Source organism: Canis lupus, chromosome 26 (genome assembly GCF_011100685.1).
Source record: "Canis lupus familiaris isolate Mischka breed German Shepherd chromosome 26, alternate assembly UU_Cfam_GSD_1.0, whole genome shotgun sequence".
Lineage (NCBI taxonomy): Eukaryota > Metazoa > Chordata > Mammalia > Carnivora > Canidae > Canis > Canis lupus.
Window position 1 is genome coordinate 25,870,013 of NC_049247.1, and position 10,204 is coordinate 25,880,216.

Consider the following 10,204-nt stretch of genomic DNA (forward strand, 5'->3'; position numbering starts at 1 on the left):
ACAAAGAATGTGGTTCTGCAGCTGCAGTGAGGGAACCCGAAAATTTGTCCTCGAATTTCTTACACTTATGGAGAGGCAAGATGGACTCCTCTGCAGGTTCCAGACAGATCATGGCCACTCCCTACAAAGTGGGGAGCAGTGTATGAACAGCAGAAATGCATAGACATGGCCAAAAAGCACATGAGGAAATGCTCCACATCACTTGCCATCAGGAAAATACAAATCAAAAATAATAGTGAAAGGGAATAGAAGGGAAGGGAGAAGAAATGGGTAGGAAATATGAGAAAGGGAGACAGAACATAAAGACTCCTAACTCTGGGAAATGAACAAGGGGTGGTTGAAGGGGAGGAGGGCGGGATGTGGGGGTGAATGGGTGACGAACACTGAGGGGGGCACTTGACGGGATGAGGACTGGGTGTTATTCTGTATGTTGGCAAATTGAACACCAATAAAAAATAAATTTATTATTAAAAAAAAACAATGCGATACCACCTCACACCATTGAGAATGGGGAAAATTAACAAGACAGGAAAAAACAAATGTTGGAGAGGATGTGGAGAAAGGGGAACCCTTTTGCACGGTTGCTGGGAATGGGAACTGGTGCAGCAATTATGGAAAACTGTGTGGAGGTTCCTCAAAGAGTTAAAGTAGATCTGCCGTACATCCCAGCAATTGCACTGCTGGGGATTTACCCCAAAGGTACAGATGCAGTGAAACGCGGTGATACCTGTACCCCGATGTTTATATCAGCAATATCTACAGTAGCCAAACTGGAAGGAGCCTCGGTGTCCATTGAAAGATGAATGGATAAAGAAGATGTGGTCTATGTATACAATGGAATATTCCTCAGCCATTAGAAACGACACATACCCACCATTTGCTTCGACGTGGATGGAACTGGAAGGTATTATGCTGAGTGAAATAAGTCAATTGGAGAAGGACAAACATTATATGGTCTCATTCATTTGGGGAAAATACATAATAGTGAAAGGGAATAAAGGGAAAGGAGAGAAAATGAGTGAAAATATCAGTGAGGGTGACAAAACATGAGGGACATCTAACTATGGGAAATGAACAAGGGGTAGTGGAAGGGAGGTGGGTGGGGGGTGTGGGTGACTGGGTGGCAGGCACTGAGGGGGGTATTTGGCGGGTTGAGCACAGGGTGTTATGCTATATGTTGGCAAATTGAACTCCAATAAAAATTTTAAAAATAAAATATTGTAATAGATGCTTATTAAACACTAACTTCCATAAATTTCTCTCAGAATACTTGTTAAATATTGATCTATGAATGTGTCCTGTGCACCTACCAGCCCTTCAAACCAGCTCCACTGTCCTCTGATCAGTGATGCTTGACATGATACACACTTAACTTTCACCTTTTGTGGTAACTTCTCTGGTGACACATTTTTTTTTCTTTTCTCATAAGAGATTTTTTTTTAAAATAAAATAATTCTTATTGATGTTCAATTTACCAACATACAGAATAAAACACCCAGTGCTCATCCCGTCAAGTGTCCCCCTCAGTGCCCATCACACACTCACCCCCACTCCCCGCCCTCCTCCCCTTCCACCACCCCCAGTTCGTTTCCCAGAGTTAGGAGTCTTTATGTTCTGTCTCCCTTTCTGATATTTCCCACACATTTTTCTCCCTTGCCCTATATTCCCTTTCACTATTATTTATATTCCCCAAATGGTAATTCGCTATTTGTGCACATGGTTGTCCTTTAGATAGGGAAGCATCACTTCAGAGAATGAGACCAGAGTAATCGTGTGCAGTGTAAATGAATCATGGTATCTAGAGATCAGACATGGGGGTGTGGACAGGGCCATGGTGAGCTGGTGAAACCCGCTGGGCTCCCAGGGCTTTGATCCCAGATGGGATGGGTGCCTGTGACCAACAGAGGGAGGTGTGGGCCTCTGGGCCCTACATCATTGTTCAGTGAGGACCCTTCACTCAAGGAAGCCTGGGTCTGTCTGTTGGGCCGTCTGCTCACTGATGGGGTCTCAACAGCTGTGTCCTCTCAGGCCTGGAGGAGTCCCCTGAGCAGGGACTGCGTGTGGTCTCAGCAGATGTTTCCTCCAGGGCTCTCCCCAGGGGGGAAGCCAACACCCAACCTCCACAATGTGGTGTGAGCTGACTCCAGCACCAGGGCTCAGGGAGGGGCTGGGAAATCACTAGATGGACTTCATTTGTATGGACACCCTCTGGCAGAAAATAATGGGGGTAAAAGGAGGCATCTGCGGACACCCACTTGGTGTGGGGACGGTCACCATGTCCTGGATTCCTGTCTCCTGATGTACTTCTCTCAGTGCACAGGTACAGAAAGGCCTCACATACCATGTCCCAGTTCCTAGGCTCCAACAGCCCCTCTGGCTCAGCTACTGGGAAGTTTTCTTCCGTCTTTGCTCCATTACCCATCAGTGTCTGTGTTTGCAGGTCCCTGACCCAGCCTTTGCTGATCCAGTGCCCTCCCTCTCTGCATCTCCTGGAACAAGAGTCAGACTCACCTGCACCCAGAGCAGTGGCCCCAGGGTTGGCAGCTACTACATACACTGGTTGCAGCGGAAACCACGGAGCCCTCCTCAGTATCTCCTGTACTACTACTCAGAATCAGATGAGCACCAGGGCTCTGGGGTCCCCAGCCACTTCTCCTGATCCAAGGATGCCTCAGGCAAGGCAGGGCTCCCTCATCCCTGGGCTACAGCCTGAGGGCTAGACTGACCTTCACTGTCTAATCCGAAACAATAATGTTTCTCACAGTGACACTGGCAGTTCAGGACATGGGACAAAATCCTTCATCTCTTCAGATTCTTCTTCATGAAAATTTAAACTTGTAGAATAAGTTGTATATATATACCATGTACTTACAAGTGCCACCTGGTTCATAATGGGTTTATTCTCAATTATCTCATCCGTGTCTCTAAGTCCTCAGAAAAACAACATAAAACAAAAATAAAACAAAACACTTCAATGTTGTAACATTCATGTTACCTGGTTTTCAAATGTCATAAAACCGGATTCTCTGCTGGTGTTTTTTTCCTGAAATGAGGACAAAGAGCCTTTCTTTGACTTTATCCCCCTCAGAGGTCTTAGACTATCTAAGCAGAGAGTGCCGTCCTCCCCAGCATGGATTCAGCACCTCCAGGGTTCAGAACAGAGCCTTCTCTTCCCTCCCAGGCTCCAGTGCTCAGAAGTGACCAAGGTTCACTATGTCTTAGGCCTGAGCACTAGGATCTGGGATGTTGTGTGAGGACACAGGCCCTGGGAAATTGCATTCTCAGAGCTGGACAGGATCGTTTGCTCAGCACCTGAGGCTTCCATTATGCAGTTGAAGAGAAGGGTTCAGTCAAAGAGGGAATTTGGGACCATGAACATTTTATGGGATATGATGTTTGGGGGATGTTGCACCATTACTTGGAAAATGCTCAGCGTACATTAGTGAAGTTGGGTGATGTGGGTGTGTGAATGAGCATCTGCTATAGCTGCCAACAGGTTAATGGAGACTCCTGTGAGTGGGTGTCCTAAGCCCAAAAGTACTGGCTCTGTCTCCCTCTTTCCTTAGTCCCATTGTAGCTTTTCCATAATCCAAGGATGTGGGGGCTGTGGACGTCAAGAGTAAGAACTCTCCCATGTGTACATGTGTCCCTCCCCTAGGGAACCTCTTGATGAGCCCAGATCCAAGGCCACCTTCTCTTGCACAAGAACAATAGAAACACAGGGGTTACCCTGGCATTGGTACCACAGCTCCCAGGCAGAGATCCTACATTGTGACCCAGAACAACATTGAGAGACCAGCCAGGGGTTCAAGCCTGATTTTCCAGGTCCGGGTGTGTTGACAAAAACACCTTCGACCAACTTGGGCTATCGCCTGAGGAGAGATTGGTCATCATTGCTGTAGAGCAACATACTACCATTATCACACAGAGAACTTCTGTTTCCTGGGGATGTGTGTTAATGTCTATCCTCCACGTCTTATTCCATCACTCCCCTGTCCTTGCCTGAGAGCAACACAGGCTCAGAATCGGATTATGAATACTTTATATCTTTTTTATTTTTTATTTTTTTTAATTTTACTTATTTATGATAGGCACACAGTGAGAGAGAGAGAGAGGCAGAGACACAGGCAGAGGGAGAAGCAGGCTCCATGCACCGGGAGCCTGATGTGGGATTCGATCCTGGGTCTCCAGGATCGCGCCCTGGGCCAAAGGCAGGCGCTAAACCGCTGCACCACCCAGGGATCCCTGAATACTTTATATCTTGCTAGAAAGAGAATGATTGATTGTCCAGAATTTTTTAAGTGTAAAAGGTTAATGAAAACACCTCCTTTGAAGATATTCATCTCCCAATGAAAAAATAGTTACATGGATTTCAGAACCGATATGACCCCCACTGTTGTTGGGCTGGAATGAGAAGAAGGGCAGTTGTGTGACCCAGGAGAACTATGTGGCCCTCTGCCCAGGCCCTGCCTATCCCCTGGTGCCCTCCTAAGAATTTAGTGGAATTCCCTGAGTCCTGGAATCTTGGTGATATTGATTTTCTCTCTTTCTTTTCATATTGGAGCTTTGCAAGCTCCAGAATTCATGGGTGCTGGGTCATGTTTTCCCAGTGAGCAGATGTGAACAGACCCCTTACAAAATTGTACACAGAGAACTATTGCACATGTGTAAAGATTTCCCACATGGTGTTTCATGGGAGGATTAAACACTGAAGCAGTGAGGTAGCACCAGACTCCCAGCAGCATGATGAAAATTCAATACAACATCAACATCAGATGGTGCCCAGGATGTGGGGCAGCAGTAACTCTCCTTCACTCCTGGGGGGAGATGTCAAATGCCCCAGCCACTTTGGAACATACCTGGGCAGTTTCTTGCAGAGCTAAACAAAATCTTAGAGATATATAAAAATCCATGCTCCTAGGTAATTCTATAAATCAATCACTTGTGTTCACCCAAAATATGTCCCTAAATATTTATTCCTATTTTATTGATGATTGCTAAGCCTAGAAAACAACAAATATGCCCTGCAAATGGTGAATGGGTAAAAAAATTCTAGTATGTCCATACATGGAATGTGATTCAACAATTCAAATACATAAATTTTCAGGGCAGAAGAAGACATGGGGGAGAATTCCATATATATTTCTCAGTAAAAGAACCCAATCTGAAGAGACTAGATTAGTGAGCATGGAGGTATGGGGGACAGGAACCCTGGACACCAGATCAGCCCAAGGTCCGCATGTCTCTTGCAACCACCAGAGAGCAGTGGTGCTCCCTTGTACATCCCCTGGGAGTGTCTGTCTCTGGGACTTTTGCAGGTGCTCCTGTGTCACTCCTGGGTGAAACCCTACCCCCAACTCCTATACTCTCTTATACTAAGCTGGAGCTCTGGCTAAAGTCAAAGGAGGAGCTTGTGTAACCTTAGGAAAGGGGAAAGTTTGCATGAGAACCCTCCCCCAAAATGTGAGTATCAGGAGAGCACAGAGAATGGGTTGGTAGGCCCAGGCTTGGACGTGGGGCTCAGGATCCAGAGTCTGTGCTGTCTCTGCCCTATTCCTCACACTCCTCCCTCACTGCATACGTAACTTCCAGATACCCCGGGTGACAATATAAAACCACCTGGAGATCCACTGGGTGGAATAACAAAGTCTCCATTTCTAAGATTTGGCTCTAAGTCCTTCTTATGGGATTCACTGGATCGAGGATAGATGAGATAAACGGACAGATTTTTGTCACTCAACAAAACCTGGACTTCAGTTTGTTGCAAGGTCTCTTCTCATGTGAGTCCTCACCACCAGAAACAAATCCCCCTCCATGAAATGATTCAGTCTGTGCTGAATCAGACGCCCTCAGTGTCGGGGTCCCTGGGCCAGAGAGTCGCCATCTCCTGCTCTGGAAGCACAAACATCAGTAGGTTTGGTGCGAGCTGGTAACAACAGCTCCTGGGAAAGGCTTCAAAACTCCTCCTAGACAGTGATGGGGATCAACCATCAGTGGTCCCTGACTGATTTTCCGGCTCCAAGTCTGGCAACTCAGGTGCCCTGACCATCACTGGGCTCCAGGCTGAGGACGAGGCTGATTATTACTGCCAGTCCTTTGATCCCACACTTGGTGCTCACACAGTGCTCTAGGCCTGAGGGGAAGTGAGTCACAAACCTGCCATTCCCAGTGTGACAGGGCTGCTGGTGCAGTCCTGAAAGTTTGACCAAGTCAATTCTTCTTTGTTTGATATAAACAGGCGTCTGAGACTCCCCTCAAGGAATTTGTTTATAATTCTTTCCACATTCTCTTAAACTTCTCCTTGAAGCCTGTCCTTGAGAGCAAGATAGTGTATGATTTTCTTACATTGAGCACTGATTCCTGGGTGCCAAAGTCAGCTGCCCTGAGGACAAAGTCCATAACAGGTCAGGGCAGAATCAGGGACCCTGAATCTAGCTCTGTCTGAATCAGGACACATCAGGAGTGTCCAATATGTGTCCTGCTACCCACAGCTCCATGAATGGGCAGCTATATCCTCATGTATTATGATTGCTGGACCTTCTGTGGACCCTGTCCATTCTCTGGCTCCATGTCTGGCAGCTCTGGCTCTCTAACTATTGCTGTTCTGAGCCTGGAGGATGAGGTCACGTTTCACTGCCCCTCTGGTGACAGCATTTCAAGGCTCACATAGAATCTCAGGTTCTTGAGAATGGAGACCAGAAACCCATTGTCATCTGCTGGGAGGGGGAGGCCCCAAAAGCTGCACAGGCTCAGTGTGTGGCTCCTGTGCCTGCAGTTCCTGTTGCCAACATGGGTTCAGGTCTATACAGGGCTGCCACCTGGGTCTCAGTGCTACTCCTTCCCTTGTGTCCCCAAAGATACTCGTGTAGCATCTTCTGAGAAAAGATGCCTCAAAGAAAAAAAAAGGCCTCATAGGACACAGAAAGGTCATCTCCCCCATCAGGTTGTGACACAGGGTCTCTTTCTACTTAATACGTGGACTGGGGGTGGCAGGGCCAGGGTGCTCATCTCCCACCTGACCTTTGAGGAATCCAGGATCTCATCCTTGGTCATTTAGCTATTTCTGGAAGTTTCCAGATGCATGGAATCCTCTGACTCATCTTCAATATGAATGCCTGTTCTTTTTGCTCATTGGGTGATTGCTTCTGTCACTGATGCACCAATTCCAGAGTATCTATATCTGAATAATAGATTTGGATCTTCTGACATAACTCCCTTTCCATTCCCATCAATGCTGAAGCCTAACCAGGAATTTTTTCTTGTTCACTTGCATTGTCTGATACTTGAAGAAAGATGTTGAGTTTATTTATTTATTTTTTAAGACTTTACTGATTTATTCATGAGAGACACATAAAGAGATAGAGGCAGAGACTCAGGCAGAAGGAGAAGCAGGTTCCATGCATGGAGCCCAATGTAGGACTCTATCCCGAGATTTCAGGATCATGCCCTGGGCCCAAAGCAGGCACTAAACCTCCGAGACACTCACGGTTCCCCAAAATGTTCAATTTAATGGTATTTAGGTCACATTTGCACATTCCTGAAATGGTAGAAATGTCTTCCCACCACCACCCCATTAACTATTTTCCTCGGTGTGAGACTGAGTTCTATGTCTGTTCAAGAAAGCGACTCATCATTGTAAAATTTCTCTGTTTCTCTTCATGTGGTTTTTATGAGGACTTTGCTTTCACATTAGTCAAAATTTCTTTCAAGGTCTAGTGAGATCATGTAATTTTACTCTGTTCATTTATTAGTATGACTGTTCTAAGAGCAATTATCTTTATGAAAACCCACTCCATATCTATAATAATCCACAATGGTTATAGGGTCTGATATATTAGTCTGATAACACAATCTCACTGTTCATAATTTATTTAGAACATTTGAAACAGTATTTCTTCTTTTTAGTTCACTATATTCCGCAATCTTTCTTTTTCTGTATTTTATGTGTCATTTGTATGTATCCCTATTGTCTTTATTTCTGTAAGAGTTTAAAATTTCTATTGTTTTCAATGTTTAAAATATATATAAGTCATATATATGACATTTATTTTTAGAGAGATAGAGAAAGGGAAAGAACGAGTTGTGGAGAGGCAGGGGGAGAGGGAGTGAGGGAATCTCTAGCAGACTACCCCCTGAGTGCTGAATCTGACATGGTGAGACTCGATCCCATGACACTGAGGTCATGACCTGAGATAAAATCAAGAATCAGACACTGAAGCTCTTTCCTGGCTGGAACCATCGAGGGTGCAGAACCGAAGAAAAAGAGGGCTCCTGCTGTGCCAGAAACACTTAAGAAAAAGGAAGGAATTTTGAAGAGTTAAAGATCAAGTGTCTGAGAAAAAAGTCACCCAAAAGATGCTTTGAAAGATAAGGAGGAAGCTAATCTATGAAAAGGCTAAGCATTAACACGAGGACTCCAGGCAGATGTACAGAACTGAGATGTGAATGGCGAGGATGGTGAGAAAAGCTGGCAACTTCTACGTGCCTGCAGAACCCAAATTAACATTTGTCATCAGGATTGGATGTATCAATGATGTGAACCCAAAGGTTCCAAAGGTGTTACAGCTTCTTTGCTTCGCCAGGTCTTCAATGGCACCTTTGTTAAGCTCAACAGGGCTTCAGTCAACATCCTGAGGATTGTGGAAACATATACAGTAGGGTGTACCCAAACCTGAAGTCAGTGAATTAGTTGATCTACAAGTATGGTTATGGCAAGATCAACAAGAAGCGAAATGCTCTGATAGGAAACACATTGATTGCTCGATCTTGTGGTAAATATGGCATCATCTGCATGGAGGATCTGATTCACACGATCTATACTGTTGGGAAACATTTCAAAGAAACAAACAACTTTTTTTGGCCCTTCAAATAATCTTCTCCATGTGACAGAATGAAGAAAAAGACCACTCATTTTGAAGAATTTGGAGATGCTGGGAACTGGGAAGAACAGATCAATTGGCTTATTAGAAGGATGAACTAAGGTATCTACCATGATTATTTTTGTAATGTGGCCAGTTAATAAATGACTGCTTTCAAATGGAGAAAAAAGAATCAGACAATCGCTGAGGCACCCACACACCTGAAAATGTATATATATAATCAAATCAAACTATGATCTCTGAAGGTTTCTTAGATTCTTTTGTTTTCTTTCTTTTCTTTCTTTGTTTGTTTTGTATTTTTTATTGGAGTTCGTTTATCCATGTTATAGTATAACAGCCAGTGTCATCCCATCAAGTGCCCCTTCAGTACCCATCACTCAGACACCCCATCCCCCCGCCAACCTCCCCTTCCACTACAACTTGTTCATTTCCCAGAGTTAGGAGACTCTCATGATTTGTCACACTCTCTGATATTTCCTACTCATTTTCTCTCCATTCCCTTATAAACCCTTTCACTAGTGTTTGTATTACCTGTATGAATGAAACCATAATGTTTGTCCTTCTCCGATTGACTTATTTCACTGAGCAAAATACCCTCCAGTTACATCCATGTCGAAGCAAATGGTGGGTATTTGTCATTTCTAATGGCTGAGTAGTATTCCATTGTATACGTAGACCACATCTTCTTTATCCATTCATCTTTCAATGGACACCGAAGCTCCTTCCACAGTTTGGCTATTACTGCTGCTAGAAACATTGGGGCACAGGTGTCCCAGAATTTCACTGCATTCGTATCTTTGGGGTAAATCCCCAGCAGTGCAATTGCTGGGTCATAGGGCAGATCTATTTTTAACTCTTTGAGGAACCTCCACACAGTTTGCCAGAGTGGCTGCACCAGGTCACATTCCCACCAACAGTGCAAGAGGGTTCCCCTTTCTCCACCTCCTCTCCAACCTTTGTTGTTTCCTGTCTTGTTAATTTTCCCCATTCTCACTGGTGTGAGATCGTATCTCATTGCTGGGAAAATTGGACATCCACATGCAGAAGAATGAAACTAGACCATTCTCTTACACCATACACAAAAATAAACTCAAAATGGATGAAAGATCTAAATGTGAGACAAGATTCCATCAAAATCCTAGAGGAGAACACAGGCGACACCCTTTTTGAACTTGGCCACAGTAACTTCTTGCAAGATACATCCATGAAGGCAAGAGAAACAAAAGCAAAAATGAACTATTGGCACTTCATCAAGATAAGAAGCTTTTGCACAGCAAAGAATACAGTCAACAAAACTAAAAGACAACCTGCAGAATGGGAGAAGA